This window comes from Rattus norvegicus, chromosome 9 (assembly GCF_021556685.1).
Source record: "Rattus norvegicus strain SHRSP/BbbUtx chromosome 9, alternate assembly SHRSP_T2T, whole genome shotgun sequence".
Lineage (NCBI taxonomy): Eukaryota > Metazoa > Chordata > Mammalia > Rodentia > Muridae > Rattus > Rattus norvegicus.
Genome location: NC_141542.1, coordinates 38,682,333 through 38,701,580, shown reverse-complemented (window position 1 = coordinate 38,701,580; position 19,248 = coordinate 38,682,333). Strand labels below are relative to the sequence as shown.

Here is a 19,248-nt window from a genome sequence, read left to right as displayed (position 1 = left end):
TTTAAATAGCAATGGAAATATTATTCCTCTATTCACCACCAAAATGTGATATTCCTAATTCATTAGTAGATAAATAGACAGACAAACAAACTAATTTGCAGGTCATATTTTATTCTGTTGCACCAATGCATCTGACTTTTCTGTCCAAAGTAAAAACGTGAAACTTGAAGCTCTGTGCTGTTTTTTGAAATAAAGCCAGTCAAGAGGTGTCTTGATTTTTCTCATCAGCCTGTTCTTTGAACTCTCAGAATCATGTCTTCCAATTAAGTAAACAAAATTAGTAAGATGAAATTCCATTGGGATTTCCTGACTTTGTAATTAGCACAGAAAGTTTTGTTCATCATTTCTCGCCAAGGAATCAAGTCTGTACAGTCTCGATGAATTCAATTTCCTTGTGCTTCTCTTAATTGAGATTTGACCACATAGGTCTTCTACACTGACAGACATTTATCCCCATTACTGTTTTTTTTTTTAATTAGTAAGTGTTCTCAGATTGGAAAATAAAACAAAACACTGGATAGTTCTCAATTTTACTTCATTTGGGGGGAGATTTTTTACTGCTCCATTATGCTTATTAAATATTTGACCGCGACAAGATCTTCTGGCTGGGTATGGTGTTGCATTCCTATAATCCCAGCATTTGGGAGTCAGTCAGAGAAGAATCAGACATTCAAGAGCAGCCTGAGCTACAGAGCACATAGTGGGTCAGCCTGGTCTCCATAAGACACTGTTTCAAGAAAAATAAGTCAATTAAATAATCATGTGTGTGTGTTTTATGTATGTATATATGTTTGTATATGTGATATATATATCATATATACAAACTGTAACTAGTTTTATGCCATTGATTTTTTTTTCCTGCTCTACCAGAAACAAGAAGGCTAAGCCCTCATAAGATCTTCAAAATTTCATTCATTATCAATTTAATAGCATAAGACATTTACAATTCAAATTTTTTAATCTTTTCTTCTTTAACATATTTTTTGGGGGAATAAGGATATAAGTCCTTTGGTATGTTTAGCATGTATAGGACTAGGGGGTCACCAAAAAAGGAGACACACAGACAGACAGACAGACAGACAGACAGACAGACAGACAGACCAACAGAGATATTTCTTTCCAACATGAATTTGGCAGAGTATCTAAAAGGGTTCTCCCATTACTAAGCAGAATATCTTCTTTTCAAAAAGTTATATTTATCTAATTTATTTGATAATCATCGCTAATCTATTAGTTATAGAGCAGTTGTATACATTTATCTCTTTGTAGGAGTCATTATTAGAAGCCACCATGAAACCCCTGCTCTGTTCTCAGTCCCACTTTGTCATTTCCGAAGGAATCACCGATTATCCACATATCCAGGCTGTTTGCTCCCGGAAAAGACAGAGATGCTCTGCATTTCCCGATGAATACAGGCGAGTGTAAGGAAGGGTGTGTGCGTGTGCTTATGCGTGTGTGTGTGTGTGTGTGTGTGTATAATTTTGTGCCATTGATTTTTTTTTTATCATACTCCACCAGAAACAAGGAGGGTGAACTCTCATGGGTACCATCGCATGACCACACTAGTTTAAGAACCCTACCTCCAAACCAGAGGACATCTAGGTTTCCGGTTTTTGACACTCATACACAACATCACAGCTGCCATTCAACCCTTGCCTCTAGAATGGATGGCCGCTGTTGGAACAGAACATTCTGATTTCTTTTCCTTTATTGCCTAGGGGTTTTCATTAATTTATGTACTTTTAAATTGTAAAATAACCTTGACACCCCCACCCGCCCCCACCCCCGCCAGGCAGAGTCTTCTTACTCGTGGCCTTGAACTGGTTAACTTGCAGACTTTGGGCGTTGTTTTCTTTACTGGGCAGGGTGATTCCTGGAAACATCATGCGAGCAAGCGAGCGAGCTGCTGGTGTTTGTTGTTCATCCCGCTCCGTTTGGCTTGGAACGTTTGTGAAGTCGCTCGGTTCCTACAGAGATAAATGAACGACTGTTTGTGGGTACAGGTTGGTTGGTGGTGGTTTTTAAAACCTGGGCCTGAGCCCTGTTTTTGGAGGCTTGGCAATGTGTGCTTGGTCAAACTGTACAAGGGAGCATTATGTAAGGGGCCATTCATTACGCGCCTCAAATGGGCCATGGGACAGGAGGCATTTCTCTCCAGCCCACCAGTTATTACCACAAAGCCTGGGTATGATTTGAAGTTAGCGAGAAACACTAGACCTACTGACTCTGCATAGCTGAAATTCTGCTAGCCAGTGTCTCAGTGGTACAGTCGCCCGGAGTGCCCCTCCTCCATTGCCCGGAGGAGCGTTCCTTTTGCTTATTTCTTTAAAAAAAAAAAAGTGTATGGATGTTTTTCCGCATGTTTGTGCATCACATTCATGCCTGCCTGGTGCTCTTAGAGGCCAGAAAAGAGTGTTTGATCCCATGGATCTGGATTTACAGACAGTCGTGAGCCAGGAGTGTGTACTGGGAATCGAACCCAGGTCCTCTACCCTCTTTACTCATTTCTTTTTTTGGTTCTTTTTTTTTTTTTTTTTTTTTTCGGAGCTGGGCCAGTGCCTCATGTTTGCTGCGTGCCCAACCACTCTAGGCAAAGTTTAGCGTAACCTACAGACCTGGGCATAAGGGGAACACGATGGAAAAGAGATTCCACAGCATCCTCGAAGCCAGGCTCACGCCTGTAATTCTAGCACAAGTAAACCTAAAAGTGGAGAGGATCGCAAGGCGTTTGAAGCCAGCCTGGGCTCTATACAGTGCATTTCAGACCAGCCTTGCCTGCGGGGTGAGACTCCACTTTAATTTTTATTTAATAAAATAAAATATCTTTGGTCAATAAAATTCAACTGAACCTTAAACTTACCATCATTTGGGGTCAGACAGTTCTAGGTTTGAATCCCAGGTTGAACTGCACATGCTAGTTGCTTACTCTAGATTCCATTTTCAAACTACAGGATGGTAAAATGATACACATGTCTGAATGTTAATCTCCAATACAATAGTGATGTCAGATATGGCCTTTTAAGGGGGTGATTGTACCCGGAGGATTCTGTCCTCCTCACAGTGGATGAACAGCATTATCCAGTGAGTGGGTTAGTTATCACGGGGGTGGATGCTGAACAAGAAATCTAATTCAGATCTCTTTCTCCCTCCCTCCCACCCTCCCTCCCTCTCCTTTTCTCCCTCCCCCTTTCCCTCTCCCTTCTCTTCTCTCTGCACCCCCCTCTCTCCCTTGCTAGGTTACTCCTGTACTCCCAGCCTTCTGACTAGTAAATAAATCTTTTATTATTAAACATTATGATTTATGCATTCTACTATAGCAATACTAAAATAGTCTAAGAAAAGCAGAGCATGCTAATACATGCTAGTAATGCTAACATTTGGGCTGTAGAAATCAAAAGGACACAAGTTCAAGGCCTCCCAGGGCTATATAACAAGATCCTGTCTCTCTCTCTCTCTCTCTCTCTCTCTCTCTCTCTCTCTCTCTCTCTCTCTCTCTTTTTAATCATCTACGGCACAAAACTGGCACTGAAAAGCCAGTCTGTTGCTGTAACACATACCTGAAAATGTGGGAACATCCTTGGTTCTGAGTAGCGAGGAGAGACTAAGAGGGTTCAGAGGTTCAGGCTGGAAAACTGTCTAGGTTGCCATGAGAGGGATGATAAGGAAGGCTCTGGTGAGGACGGGGAGGAAGAGAAAAAGTGCTAAATGCCTGTCTCTTCTCAGAGATGAAGTCAGTGGTCACGGCCAGGGCTGAGAGAGACACCGCTGAAGAGGCAGCCCTGAAGAGGTCCAAGGTTAATGTCAGGAGCCAAGTACTGGGGGTGACAACAAACGCTGTACTTGTTTTGACTTGCAGGAAGCCAGAAGGGCTGTGTCCAGTTCCTAGAACTTTGTGGAAGGCAGATTCAAGAGCTCCCCAAAAAGAGATATCTACGCAGCAAAGCACCAGAGAAAGAGTAATGACGCCTCCATGTGTTAGCATGTGATTATAAGCATGCGCCCATGGAGCGGGGGCGGATACTGTCTCTGTGATGAGAGCCTTGTATGAAAGAAACATGACCGGCTCACCCGCTTGCCTCTGTATTCGCTGAAGAGCTCTGATGTTCTCAAACCTAAGCCTGAGGCTCAAGGTATGGTTTGAGTGAATTTCTTAGACTTTCAGGATGAATCAGAGGTCAAATAGTTTTAAAGAGATTATTAATAATCCCGGGGAGGAAAGCTTCTCGTGTTAATAATACCCCCAAGCAATCAGTCTTTGAATGAGGCGGGTGCAGTCACATCTCAATTCAACACTTGTGTGTTGGTTTCTGCAGACCCTGTGATTTATGGATCATCAAACTACATCCTTCGAGACAAAGCTGACCTGCAGCTGCCTAGTTTTACGAAGTTTTTATCAAAACATACCCATCCATTATGTTTTAGCTATGTTCTATTGGGCTATGGCTGAAACTAGGTGGGGTGCACAGCAGGTGGATGGCACTCACCTGTAATCCCAGCACTCTGAAGGTTATGACGGGCATATGTTAGGTCCCATTTCAGCCTGAGCTACATAACCAGTCTGAGCCTAGCCTGAGTTACAACGGCAGTAATTAATGACATTGTTGTAAATATAAGACATACACCTCAAGTTGAATATTCGTACAGACCTGTGCGTGGTTACTACATAATGATGCCAGGGAAAATACACACATGTTATGAATGAATACAAACGGGTGCCTGGGTGCTGAGGTAGTTAAAAGAGAGGCATTCTGGGGTTTGAGCTTCGTGATAGGGAAAGGTTTTTGTTAATACCGAAAACAGCACAGATTGACAGGCACGGCCACGACGATGAGACAGATAGACAGACAGTGTAAGACTGTCCCCAATCCAATCCAATCTAACTGTGATGCCTGAATGCTCCAGACCTGTAACGGCTGTGCCCTAGCCAGCTTGTGAGGCCTCCGGTTATCTGACCTTGCCTGCCTCTTAATCTCCCTTCTTCGAGTTTGCCTTACACTTCACACTCACATACGTATGTTACGTTATATCCTGAATTCCATTCTGACCGTAACTTCTCAGTTACTCCAATTCATCTCGCAGGACCATTAGACAGTTTTCTTGTCCGGTGCAGGCTACTTTCAACTTGTGCTAAAACTTCTGTCCACCATTGTCCATTCATTGTGTTTTGACTGATTCTCTAGCCCACTCTCTCTCTCCCTCCCTCTCTCCCCCTCCCTCCTTTTCCCTTCCCCCTCTGGATTGCATTCTTCAACTTCTCCAAGGCTAAATTAAGTATACTGTGACTCCCATCAAGGCTCCTCCAGCATTGCTATGGTCAATCCATTTGACATGTCCTCAACTAAACAATATGTTTTTGTGTGTGTGTGTGTGTGTGTGTGTGTGTGTGTGTGTGTGTGTGTGAAAGCCTCCCATCACAGCCTGGCCACACAGAAGCAGCCACTGCATTCTTGGCCGTATGAATGAAGGAGTGGATTACAGTGGATGCACCTTTACTGTAGTGTGTGATCTGACCAATTTAACCAAACAGAAATTTTAGAATGGGGGGGGGGGCTTGTGAGAAATCAGAGCAGTAAATCATTTCTTTCCAGGTTTTTAGAAGCTCTTTGACATCCAAATTATGAAATGGACTTGAACCCGTGGGGTGTATTAAGTCCATAAAATAACACACGTGGAATATTTATTTAGCCAGGAGCACGGTGGCTTGTGTCTATCTTGCCAGTACTTGGGAGGTCAAAGCTCACACATTTAAGGCCATCGTAGGCTACATAGCAAGTTTAAGGCCACCTGAACTACACAGCAAGACACTGTTGCTTAGCTAAGTAAACAAAGAGAATGCTTATTTAGGAACATTAAGGAGGCAGCAGTGTCCCTGACAGACAAAATGAATAAGAACCTACATGGGAAAGGTTGGGGTTCATCTCTTCTGTCGTGGGAGGAAAGCCCTAGGAGAGATGGATCACGTGACCCTTCAGCTTTGGAAGCTTCTAATGGCATAAAGCAAGGCACATTCTTCTCTCTTTAAAAAAAATATGCATCTATTTTTATTTTATATGTATGAGTGTTTTGCCTGCATGTGTGTCTAGCCATTGTATCATGTGTGTACAGTGCCTATGGAGTCAGAAGAAAGTCCGGAACTAGGGTTAGAGGTGGTTGTGAATTACCGTGTAGTTCCTGAGATTTGAACTTGGTTCCTATGGACGGACAGCCAATGCTCTTAACACTGTGCCATTTCTCGAGCTCGCATATTCTTCATTCAATTCATTGTAACCAGAACAGTGACTCTCGTATCCTGGATGCTCATAACGATCACTGATAGTGACTGATTGCCACCAGTGAGGCCTGCCGCCATTTTGTTTTCCTTAGAAAAGAGGACAGATGGCACAAGCTTTGGAAAGGAAGGTTTAATAAGACATACTTGGTTATTTCATAATTTGGTTATCTGATACCTCAAAATATAGGCTAAAAACTGGTTCCTGGGAACTGGGGGTATGGCTCAGTGACAGAATCCTTGCCTGGTGTGCACAAGACATTGACTTGTGCTCTCTACCCTCAAAGCTTCTTTTGCCAGATAGAGATTCCAGCAAAGAGAAAAGGTAAGTCTAGAAACCCATACTCCATTGGTATAATTTTCCCTGAAGGGGTAGACTAAAGACAATTCATTGCCATAATTCCTTTAAGCCCAAGAAGGAATATGTAATATACTTCTTTAAGGGCCAGAGAAAAGTTCTCGAATGGGTGACCAAATCACTCTCTCCTGAGTTCAAGTGCTCAGCACCTACCAAGACTAAAAATGTGCAGCGTCTACACTTGCATTAAAAAACAAATCCTCAGAGAAGCAGCAGCTCATCTGATGCCAGCTTGAATGGATTAATGAGTTCTCTGGTGGCTACCAACTAAGAGCGTGTCTAGAAGGCGTATAAAGTCTGCCTTCGAGTGTGACATTACGACACTTTGGATGTATACCTAACCAGAAGCTCGAGCACTCATCTTGCCTGAAGAATCACTTTCCATCTCAATAAATGGCTGTAGTGAGAAGAAATAAATCATGTTGTTCTCATGTTTGTCATTCTCAAAACAAACAAACAAACAAACCCAAAACAAACCAAAAAAAAAAAAAAAAAAAAAAAACAAACCAACTCTCTTCAGTAAGGTAATATAATGTGTTTTAAAAAAAAGATTAAATTCCCCCCAAATGAAGTGTCTCCAGCATAACCTGAGGTCTCTGTAGTCCAAGTTGGGGTAAATGGTAACGACCTTTCATATAGGTTTGATGGGAGTTAGTTTCTGCCCCTGCAAGGCATCAACTTTCAGACATACTTAGCCTTGGGTCTGTGGAGGTCTCACAGCAGCGGTGAACCATGTGCTGTCCACCCAGACATCCTGCTTAGCCTGCTTCCAACAAATCACACACAAAGTCACTCTTGTAACAAAGGTTGGTGGGCCCTACTCACTCTTACACACACACACACACACACACACACACCACACACACACACCCCACACACACAACCCCCCACACACACACCTCACACACACACACACACACACACACACACACACACACACACACAATGTGTTCATAGACTATCCACCTCCTGTGAGACTGCACTGTAGTCTGGCAGTGGGAGCAAACACTAAAGAGAAATATGAACGAAGCATTGCTTGGACTCAGGAAGGACTCAGTCCACTCTGGTAGCGGAGTGCATCACGAAGAAAGGGAAACAGTATGAATGACTATCAGAGCACAGACGGTGTTGCAAAACGCCCTAAGGGTGTTTTATGGTCTGTGATGAAAGACCAAAGAGTTAGCTGAGTCTGTAGGACAGAGATGGGGCTCCAAGAGAAGAAGAGAACAGTGTCCGGCTTGACGTGGGCCATTATTGTTCTAACCGCCCCCAAGGCTGAGCAAAAAGATACCAACTGACTTACCAAGAGACCGAGCAACTGAGCGGCCAACAGCCTGGCCTGCGGAAGCCAACAGATAGTCTGAAGACTTTTACTTTTCTGAACAACAGCAGGTTCTAATACACTCTTTCTATAATTTCTCAGCCAACTGTTTGACAGCTTCAAGTTCGCTAAGTTTATTTATCATTGCAGGGTTGGTGTCAGCAAATAGGACTCCACATTGAATTGTATGGTCATAGCTTATCAGAGAGGACCCAAAGGACCAACAGAACTTGCTAGATACGTGATCTCAGTGTTCTTTATGGCTGGTTCAGCCTGCTTTCTCATAGGACACAGGACAACCAGCCGTGTAGTAGAACTGTAATGTAGAAATGTAAGGAAAATAACCTCCCATATAAAACCTCCCTAAATTGCTTTTGGTCATGGTGTTTCATCAAACTAATAGTAACCCTAACTAAGATAATTGCTCTCCCAGATTCTCATACAACCACAATACTAGGAGGTTTGAATTGGGTTGTCAGTTTCTTGTCATTTCTCACACAATCCAGTACCTGGCCATGCCTTCCCTCATTTATACGGAGGAAGGAGGGAGAACTCTCTCCATATTCCACCTATTGTATTTTCTCCCCACCAGGGCTGTTTACAGAGGATGATCTTCCTTTCAATTTCAGAGTCAAACAGGACAGGAATCTGGAGGCAGGAGCTGATGGAGAGGCCGTGGAGGAGTGATGCTTACTGGTTGGCTCTTTATGGCTTGCTCAGCCTAGCTTCTTACAGAACTGATCAACCTAGGAGTAGCACCACCCACAATGACTAGACCCTCCTACCTCAGTGAATAATTAAGAAAATACTAGAGCCTGATCATATGAAGGTATTTTTTTCCTCGATTGAAGTTAACTCGTCTCAGATGACGCTAGCTTATGTCAAGTTGACATTGAAGACCAACTGACATACCAACTGTGGTCTTTTGCACGGAGTTCAGGGCAGTTGTGTGAGCACAGCGAGAACATTTCCCACAATCCCATTTTGACACCATCATTCAAAATGGGAGGAATAACAGGGTGGCTTCAGATGCAAGGTTGAATCCAAGGTCTTCCTCTCCAACATATTCTAGTTGTGAAACATTCATGGCTGAACCTTATGAGCCACCACTGTTACTTGACCAATCTTCTATAGTAGTGTATTACATTGCAGTGCAGTGAGCTAGTCTCCCACGCGAACTCCCCCCTTGGATACAGACCATCTCAATCACCTTTAGATTCTCCATGTCTACTTTGTGCCTCACAGGCTGTCAGTATTCAACACTAACAACGGGACAGGAGAAAGGCCATTTCATATTCCACCTGGTATGTTTCCTTTCCACTAGGGCTCTCTACAGAGGATGAAGTGGTGGCCTTTGATCTTTCAATTTCGGAGTCCCAGCACTGCAGTTCTGTTGGTCTGTTGGTTCCTCCTTGCTAAGCTGTGACCATACAGACTTCTGTGATGACTCACTGTATTTGCTGACATTCGGTCCTACTGAATGAATATGTAATTGGAAGAAAAGTGGACATAGCAGAGGCATATTTGACCTTGGTGAGCACCATGAGGATGTGCTAAACAAGTTCTGATGCTTCTTCCTCTTTTTGTGACCCTCTTGGATTATAATAGTTCTCTCTCTCCCTCTCCCTCTCCCTCTCCCCCTCCCACCCCTCTCTCTCTCACTTTTATAGATTGAGATTTCATGTCTTTTTCTGTTAGTTCCTAAAAAACACTAACCCTTAAGGAAAAGAAGAGTCTTTTCAACTGTCCTTGGACCAAACAAGCACATTCAGTTTGTTACCAGAGGCCCCTGAAGGTGACAGCATCGTCCCAATACAATCACTCAGTATTCTACCAAAGGACTCTGGAGAAGACAACACTATCCCAACATGGTCAGTCAGTACACTGCCATAGGACCTGAAGGAGACAGTACTGTCCCCAGCATGATGACTCAGTATGCTACCATGAGACCCTGGAGGAAACAGTATTGTCCCCACATGATGACAGCCTACAATTGTCTGCAGAATAGAGAGAAAACCTCAGGAGAAGGCAAAGGATGACCCAAGAAATGTTCTGTGCCTCTTCTTAAAGGTCTCTCCTTGGTCTCTGGTTCTCAATCAGATTCCCGAATGAAAGCTGTAAGATCCCACTTATTTCTCCTCCCATTGCCTCACCCTAAACTCCAACAGCTCTTCTCACAAATACAGCATGCCCTTGTCTCAGGACCTTTGCATAGATCCTTCCCTCTTTAACCCCAATTTACTACTTACTGTGTTTTATTTGCACTGCTCTAAACTCCAATTGGCCAGACCTCAGTGCTACATTCTCTGAACTTCTAACCCACGGTGGATGCTCATTCCTCCTCTCTTGCACCCCCTTCTTCCTCTTGCTTCTCCTTTGACCCCCAAGTCCTTGAAACCTCAATGCCACCTATGTCTCTTCTGCCCAGCTATTAACTGTTGGCATCTTTATTTACCAATCAGAAATAACTTGGAGACAGGGTCACTTAGTGATAATGTGTGGACTCTCTCGTCTCTGAGGCAACCAGTCTTGGGAGCCCAAAATTAACATTAGAACACAAACAGCATTAGGTCAACCCACTACATCCTTCCTGCTCTCCTGTCTGGCTTTCCATTGCTGTGATAACACCACAGCCAAAATCAACAGTGAGGAGGAAAGGATTTACTTCCTCTCATAGCTCGTAGTCATCCTTCAGGACCACCTGCCTAGGGATTGAACCACCCACAGTGGAGGCCCTCCTACATCAATGACTAACTAAGAAAACGCACTGCATACTTGCCTAAGCTTATGGAGGCATTTTTTTCAATGGGTGTTCTCTCTTCACAAATGACTCTAGCTTGTGTCCAATTAACATAGAAGTAGCCAGCACACCTTTCTTTAAAAGTAGATCTTCAGGACTCCATCAAATATCTCCTTTATCTCATCTATTCCCATCCAGACTGTTTGTTGTATGTGTGTGAGCACAGTGAGCACAGGGTACCTGTGGTTAGGACCACTTGTGGGCGGTGGTAAACATCGGTTCACATGTGGGGGTGCACATGTATATGGATTCTAGAGACCGACATTTTGTGTCTTCATCTTTTGCCTCTCGTGGAAGCTAAGGTCCCTTCTTGAACACAGAGCTCATAATTGGGCGCCTCTCAATAGCCGGCTTGACCTGGGGAATCCCTTGTCTCCACATCCTGATCTCTGGGTTTGCAGGTGAGCTACCAAGCCTGACTGGCTTGTCTTCATGCTTGCATGACAAGCATTCTATCCACATAACTATCTCCCTAAACCCTTTGTGGTATTCCACATGTTTACTAAAATTACAAAACTTATTGTGCCCCATAGGTGAACCTACTAGTAATATTTTTCTCTTTATTTTTTTTTTTTTTGGTTCTTTTTTTCGGAGCTGGGGACCGAACCCAGGGCCTTGCCTTCCTAGGCAAGCGCTCTACCACTGAGCTAAATCCCCAACCCCATATTTTTCTCTTTAAATGACATCTCTCGATGTTAGTACAGCACTCAGACTTGGTTAGAGCAGTTTCTTTGGGCAGTAGATGGTGGTTCGCACAGAAACTCACAACTGTCAAAAATATGGAGAGCATCCCTGGAGTGTTCATTCATAAATGGAATATCTAACCCTACAAGACTCAAGAACCAGGGTGGAAAGTGAGGTGGAACTATTACAAGAGCCAGAGATCAGGGAGGACCAGAGTGTCTTCTGGACCTGACAATATGGCTATACTCATACCCTCACAGCACAAATGGTTGCCTCCACAAGATCAAGGCATTCAACATTCTACCACGGAGGGAAAAGGGATTCACAAACCCCACTGCTGATGGGGGAGCTATGGGCAGTTGATGGCTTTTAGGTGAGAGAAGGTCAGATTTTCAAAGGATGAAGCTCCTGGTTGGTTGACAATACTCCAGTAGGTGGTCTTACACCCAGGAGTATATGGGCAACACGAATTAGACACAATAGGTTATAATACAAATAAGAGGACATGCTGTAGGCTGGGGGAGTAGGGAATTGAGGGTAGATCTGGAAGATAATTTCTTCCAGTGGGGAAGGTGAATATGGTCAAAATACACTGAGTGGCATTCTCAAATAATCAATGCGTGTATATATTTTTAAAAGAAGAAATAAAGTTGAGAGGGGTAGACAATGGGGAAGGATCTATATCTGGATCGGAGATGCTAGGGAGGTCAAATTGTGTGTGTGTGTGTGTGTGTGTGTGTGTGTGTGTGTGTGTGTGTGTAAGGTTCTTAATGAATTGGTAAAAATGTTATATTAAGGAGCTGCAGAGATGGCTCAGAAGTTAAGACTGTACTTCTCGTACAGAAGGCCCAGGTACAGTTCTTGGCATCCACGTCAGGTGGTTCATAACTGACTCTAACTCCCAAAGGGATCGGATGCCTCAGACTTCCACAGGACCCTGCACTCCTACTCACATAGAATATCCATTCATACCCACACATAGATACCTACACAAAAAAACACATGGATGAGAATTTAATTAATAAAACTAAATCTTTAAAAGTAGTAGTGAGGGGGTTGGGGATTTAGCTCAGTGGTAGAGCACTTGCCTAGCAAGCACAAGGCCCTGGGTTCGGTCCCCAGCTCCAGAAAAAAAAAAAAAAGAAAAAAAAGTAGTAATGAGTAGGAATGCCTGTGTTGCATGCATGAGGACATGAGTTGAGTTCGAATATACAGAACCGGTGTGAAAGGCTGGGCATGTGAAATTCCTGGCACAGTGGAGAATGGAGGCAGGAGGATCACTGGGATTAGACAGCTGCCAGCCTAGCTCCAGGTTCAGCAAGACCATGTCTCCAAGGAATAAGGCAGAGAAAGATCAAGCTATAGACCTGATGTCTTCTCCTGTCTTCTATGTGTGTTTACAGGTGTCTTCTTATGTGTGTGCATACGCAGGCACACACACACTCTTACAGTGCTTTTCACTGTAGAAATAAGAAAAAGTCTCAAAATTCAGATAAAATCACAAAGGACACCAGGTATATCCAAAGCAATGCCTGGCAAAAGAAAAAAAAAACAATTTATTGTTACAAGTTATACTGCAGAGTTTTAGTAACAAGGAGAGCTCACACCTGAGCACATTGCTGGTAGATAAACAGACACACTAGTGGAATAAAGAGTTTGAGAATAGGGGCTGTAGAGATGGTTCAGCGGTTAAGAGCACTGACTGCTCTTCCAGAGGTCCTGAGTTCAAATCCCAGCAACCACATGGTGGCTCACAACCATCTGTAATGAGATCTGATGCCCTCTTCTGGTGTGTCTGAAGACAGCTGCAGTGTACTTATATATAATAAATAAATCTTAAAAAAAATTGAGAATAAACCTATGCCCGTATGGGCTACCCGACTTTTGACAAAGATGCCCAAAACATACATGGAAAATAAAAAGACAGCCACTTCAACTAATGGTGCTGGGGGAAATGGATGTAAGTCCACATGTAGAAAGCATGAAACTAGGTCTCTATCTCTCAGGCTGTGCAAAAATCAATCCAAAATGGGTCAAAGAACACTTCAGGACACAGGCACAGGCAAGGCCTTTCTGATAAGGGCTGTGGCAAATCAGGATATAAAAGCAAGAATTGACAGGTGAAATTACACCATCTTCTAAACCCTTCTCACAACAAAGGGAATGATCATGAAAGGGAGCAATAGCTGAAGAGACAGCCTACGGAATTAAAAAATAAACAAACTAGGTATTACATATCTGATCAGAACTGGCATCTGCAATATATGAAGAACTAAAAATGATAAAGGAAAGAAGGAAGGAATTCTCCAACTAAAGGAAAAAAGGAAGGAAGGAAGCTGCAGTCAATAAATGGATTAATGAAATCAACAGGCCAACAGGTAATTCTGAAACTATGAACTGTGAATAGCTAATACATGTATGAAATAACATTCAACACCTTTGGTCATCAAGAGATTTTGAACACAAATGACACTGAGATCTGTCTTACCCCAGTCAAAATGGCTAGCATTAAAAACACAAAGAAGGCCTAGGGAGATGTTCCAGTGAGTAAGGTGCTGGCCACACAAACCGGAGGACCTCAATTTGTATTCCCCAGAAGCAAAAGGCAAGTGAGACAGGTCACGCCTGCAATCCCAGTGTCAGGAGATAGAAACAGGGGGATCCTGGAGGTGACCGAGCAGCTAGTCTAGCCAAAGTGGCCAGCTCACATTCAGTGAGAGCAATTGAGGAAAGACATCTGGATGTCAACCTCTGGCCTCTACTTGTGTTCTCACGGACAAGTGCAGCAACACACACATGTGAATGGCGTACATCCAACACAAACACACACACAAACACACACCCTGTTTTAAAGAAGGAAATAAGCAACTAGCGCTGTTTGTTGAGAACTGGTGTGTATCAAGAGGAGTATGTGTACTTGTATGTGTATCTACATACATCCATACATGAACATGTGGAGGCCAGAGGAAAGCATCAGGTGTCCTACCCCATTATTCTCCTCCTCACTCCCCTGAGACAGGGTCTGTCACTGTACTGGGAGTTAGACTGGCAGCCAGTGATCTTGTCTCTGCCCTCCGTAGCACTCTAGGTAACAACTACAGCTACATCTTGTATTTCTGTGGGTACTGGCAATTCCAATTGGGTCTGCATGGCTGCACATTGAGTGCTCTTACCCACTGAGCCATCTCTCAAAGGCAATTATCATATGTTACTCGGGCAGGAGCTAGACAGATGATGGTTCAGTGGCTTAGAGCACACGTTGCTCTTGCAGAGACGCAGGGTTCATTTCCCAGTACCCACGTGGTGGTTCAGAACCACCATTAACTCCAGGGGATCTGTCGTTCTCTTCTGGCCTCCACGATACCAGGGATATACACCTGTGTACATATTTACATGCAAGGAAAACACTCATACATGTAAAATAAATATGCAAATAGATCTGAAAAGAATCTATATGCTTCTAGTCCATCCACTATGGAAAATCGGTAAGAAGGCTTCTTGAAGAAATAAATATGGAATCACCACATAACCCAGCTGTACCACTCTAGAAGATATATATTCTAGAAGAATCTGAGTCAACCCACCAGAGACATTTACACAGCCATGTTTATTATGACATTATTCACAATAATGGAATATCCATGGAATCCACCTAGGTGTCTGTCAAGACACGAACGGATAAAGAAACGGCGTATATTCATGATGGAGTATCAACCGGCCATAAAGAAGAACAAATTTATGTTGTTTGCAGGAAAATGAGTGCAACTGGAGATCATCATATAAAGCTAAATAAGTCAGATTCACAAAGACACGTTTTTGCCAGGAGTGGCAGTGCTTGTCTTTAGTCCCGGCATTCTGGAGGCTGAGATAGCACTAGACTGGGCTACACGGCAAGTTTGAGGCTAGCCTAAGCTACATGATGAAACCTTGTCTCAGAAAAAAAGCAAATAAAACAAAACGGTAAGGAAGGATGTAAGGAAGGAATGACATGTTCTCTCGTGTCTATAAATACTTAAAATCGTTTACATATATGTAGTCAAAGTATATACTTGTAGGATATGAAGATGTCTCTGTGAAAACTATTTTTATGTACAATGAAGATACACTGATTAAAAAAAAAGTTTAAAACCTGTGGCTGGGGATTTGCTCAGCAGGTCAGAGCACTGAACGGCTCTTTGGAGGACTGGTGTTCAGTTTCCAGAAACCAGATGAATGACTCAGGACCACCCATAAGTCCAGTGCCAGAGGTTCAAAGCTGTCCTCTGGCCACCCTGGACACATACGCGTGTACACACACACACACACACACACACACACACACACACACACACACACAAATGAATCAAAAAATAAAATGTTTACATTTTTGGTTAGGTATAGTGACATATGAATGTGATCCCAGAACTTAGGAAATGAAGTCAGGAGAACAAAATGTCACCCACAACTACATGTTTGGGTCAAGGCTACCCTGGGCTACGTGAGGTCTTTTCTCAAAGAATCTCAAAGCTATCCTTAGACAGTTATGGGAACGCCTGCCCATAACCCCACTATTCACAAAGGCTGAGACTGAGTACTGCAGAGTGTAAGACCATCACGGGCTATGTAGCAAGTCTAAGGCCAGTTTGGTCTCACAATCAGTCAGTCAATTACTCAGACAGACAGGCAACAACCCTATTCTGAACAAACTCCAACTTTGTTTCTTTTTCTTTTTTTTAAATTAAAGACAAAGGTTAGTAACTTTGGTTGAGATGGTGAGAGAAGATGCCGAGGTACAGAGCCAGGGTACAGCTGCGGAGAAGGGGGCCTGCTGGAGCTAAGGGGACATCTGTGATGTCTTCAGCGTCATAGGCAATTTAGCGCTGAAGCGAATTTAGCCTTAGGGGACAAATGTCTGTCATACTTAGGCCGGGTAGGAAGCAGACTAACACTCTAGGTCGGTTATTTAGTCCCTTTTTTTTTCCATAAAAGGAAACCTTGAGGATCCTGGACCCCTGGAGCGAAGCGCTAGAGGGAACAGGGATCCCAGCGGAATGAAGGCAGGGGACGCGAGGAGCACATGCTGCTCATATTTACCTCAGTAGGCCAAAGTGTGGAAGGGGAGGGTTGATTGGATATGAAAGAACTCAGCAGACACCATGGCCAAGGTTGGGACACAAGGGCAGGTTTCACCCTCCCCTCCCCACGCCCCCCCCCATGGGTGAAGCGAACCCGGAAGTCACTCTCCTTGAGTCCCGTTTCCTCAATATCAGACATCAAGTCCTTGAATCTGTCGCAGATGCTTCAGTTAAACAGAATCTTGCTACCTTCAGAGTTGCCCGTTTCTCAGTCCCCTTTTGCTGTTTTAACCACCTAGAACCTTATCTCTCTGGTATTCTTTTAGCATACTTAACAAGGAAGTGTGAGTTTCTATTTAGCCACACCTCCTGAAAAATCTCACTGCTCCCTGTAGGAATGTTGATGTCCCAACACTGCTCTGTGCTGTATGCTTAGACTACTGTGGGGGGAAAGAATTCAAAAGAATTCAAAAATGGAAGCTAGGCGTGGTGACATATGCCTGTAATCTCAGCACTCAGGAGGCTGAAGCAGAAGGTTTGCAAGTTTGGGGCCAGCCTGGGCTACATAATGAGATGGTGTTTTAGAAAAAAATTATAGCTATGCCTAGAAGCCCAGGTACTCGCTCCTTCTGCCTAGGAAAAAGTCCCCGGATCATGGGCAGAAAGAGCTGCATACATATTTCAGTAGTCTCCCCATCCCTCCCCACCCCCCATGGTCACTGTTAGCCCTCCAAGAAGCGACCCCTACCCCATTCAGCAGTGTGTCATCCACCAGCTCTCCTAGAAAAAAAATTAAGTACGTACTGTATACAAAATCTTAAAATCTGATAAAAGAGTAGTACGTTTACCCAAAGGTATGCTACCTAGGCACTTCCAAAGATTAATGATGTCTTATTTATAGAAAGTCCCAGGCAATGGGAAACCGAGTTATGAATGTCTTGTTTCCACGACTGTCATCATCTTGTCCGACCTTCCTCTCCTATCTATAAGTATATGGACCATTGACTTGGATCATCTACTCATCGATCTGTAAACGTGCATCAAGATGTCAGATAACTACTCATGGAAATTGGTTATGCTCCCAGACAAAGAAACCAAAATAAACCAGGCCTTTGATCAGCAAGCAGTCAGCACGACCCAGAGGCAGAGAGTGGGTACCCTTCACTGGCCTTCTCTATCCCCCTTTAGTGCCAAATAGACTTACTACAGCTTCCTCTTCTCAGCACCAGAAGACTGATCCTCCCAGACCTTTCAGGCCCCATGTCTACAGTTCTAACCCTTAAGTGCTATAAACACCATCTAGGTCAGCTAGCACCAGGGAAAAAGGAAGGCCAGTAAACATCAACAGCACAGGATGTTCCAAGTACACACTTTAAGAGAAATTAAAAAACAATATATAGGTTAATCTCCGTAAAATTTTTAAAGAACAAGATTACACAAAGGGATATTACAGTTGCTTTTTAGCCCTGCTTTAAACTGTCTCGCGCACACCTGCCTGTCAAAACTATTTTTACGACTGTATTTTGAAGCCAAACAAAAAGTAGTTGAGATTATCATCACCTGGGCTTATTTGATAAAATTGCCTGGGGAAGCGGGGTGGGGAGGCAATAGCAGTGAGCATTCTTTGGTTTTGCTGTTTTAAAAATTATTTACTTACTTGGGGATGCGTGCATGCGTGCGTGCGTGCGTGCGTGCGTGCATGCGTTGCCATGGTTTCCATAAGAACAGCCTTCAGGAGTCAGTTCTCTCCCTCCACCATGTGGGTTCGAGAAATTAAATTTAGGCGGTCAGACTTGGCTAGCAAAAGCCCCTTTCCCCCATTGGGTCATCTTACTGGCCTTCAAAGTAAACATTCCTCATGGGACACCACTTCCCAGTTGCTCGAGATCATGTAGGCCCTTTCCAGGGAATGCAGGTTCCCAGCTTTGGTTTTTTTTCCTGAGTCGTAGGTCAGACAGCTGTAAGGAAAGGGACCTAGGCCCACAGCAGGTTTATGCTCCAGCACGGTCCTTCTGAGTGTTGGAAAGACCTCAGGTCCCACCCAGACCCACTCATGACAAATCTAGGTTTTGCAAGATCCCTGATGCTTCCTGTGTGGGAGAAGCTAGGCGCTTGGAGCCCCTTCCTGTCCTGATGCCCTCCCCAAGGCAGTACTGTTCTGCAAGATTTGTACAAAGCTTTCACACCTCCTAGATGATGACCTAGCAATAAAAATCCCAACTCGGTGGGAGTAAACGCTAAACGCCTCCTGCTCAAGCCACAGCCCTGAGTTCTGGGAAAGCCCTGAACGAATGACCTTCTAAGTCTCCTGAGGGCTGTGGGGCCTCCAAAGGGAGCCAAGGTTGAAAAAAAAAAAACCTCTCTGCCTCCATCATCAAAGTCCATTTGAGGATCAGAGCTGTTGTGTTTGCTGACTCTTAAGTCACGGTAAATCATTTACCTATGGAGGACAGTAGGAAGACTCACAGTATAGCTCTTTAAACTCGGCTGGGAAGATCCACGCAGCTCCCCCTTTCCTGGACCTTATCTTTTTTTTTTCCTTCCTGGGCCAGATGGTGTTTTTTTATCCTTTGCTCTTCCACCAGGGGGCGCCAGCAGGCACTTGGGTTGGCCACCACTTCCAATCAGATCCAGGACCTTGAGTGCATGCCTGGTGATAGCAGAAAAATAGAAACGACAGAAGCCAAAACAGTCGTGTCTGTCTGGGCTGCCAGCCACAACCATGTGTGATCATGAGAGCTTGTCAGAGTCAGAACGGCCCAG

At 43.9% G+C, this 19,248-nt stretch overlaps 1 long non-coding RNA gene across 1 annotated transcript; it reads right to left on the bottom strand.

The window, feature by feature from the left end:
• Positions 1-1,690: 1,690 nt before the first annotated feature.
• On the bottom strand, positions 1,691-19,220 carry LOC148003658 (uncharacterized). Its single transcript, XR_015629050.1, has 2 exons — positions 18,952-19,220; positions 1,691-1,967 (listed from the first exon to the last, which is right to left on the bottom strand). It is a non-coding gene; the product is annotated as an uncharacterized LOC148003658 (long non-coding RNA).
• Positions 19,221-19,248: the final 28 nt, after the last annotated feature.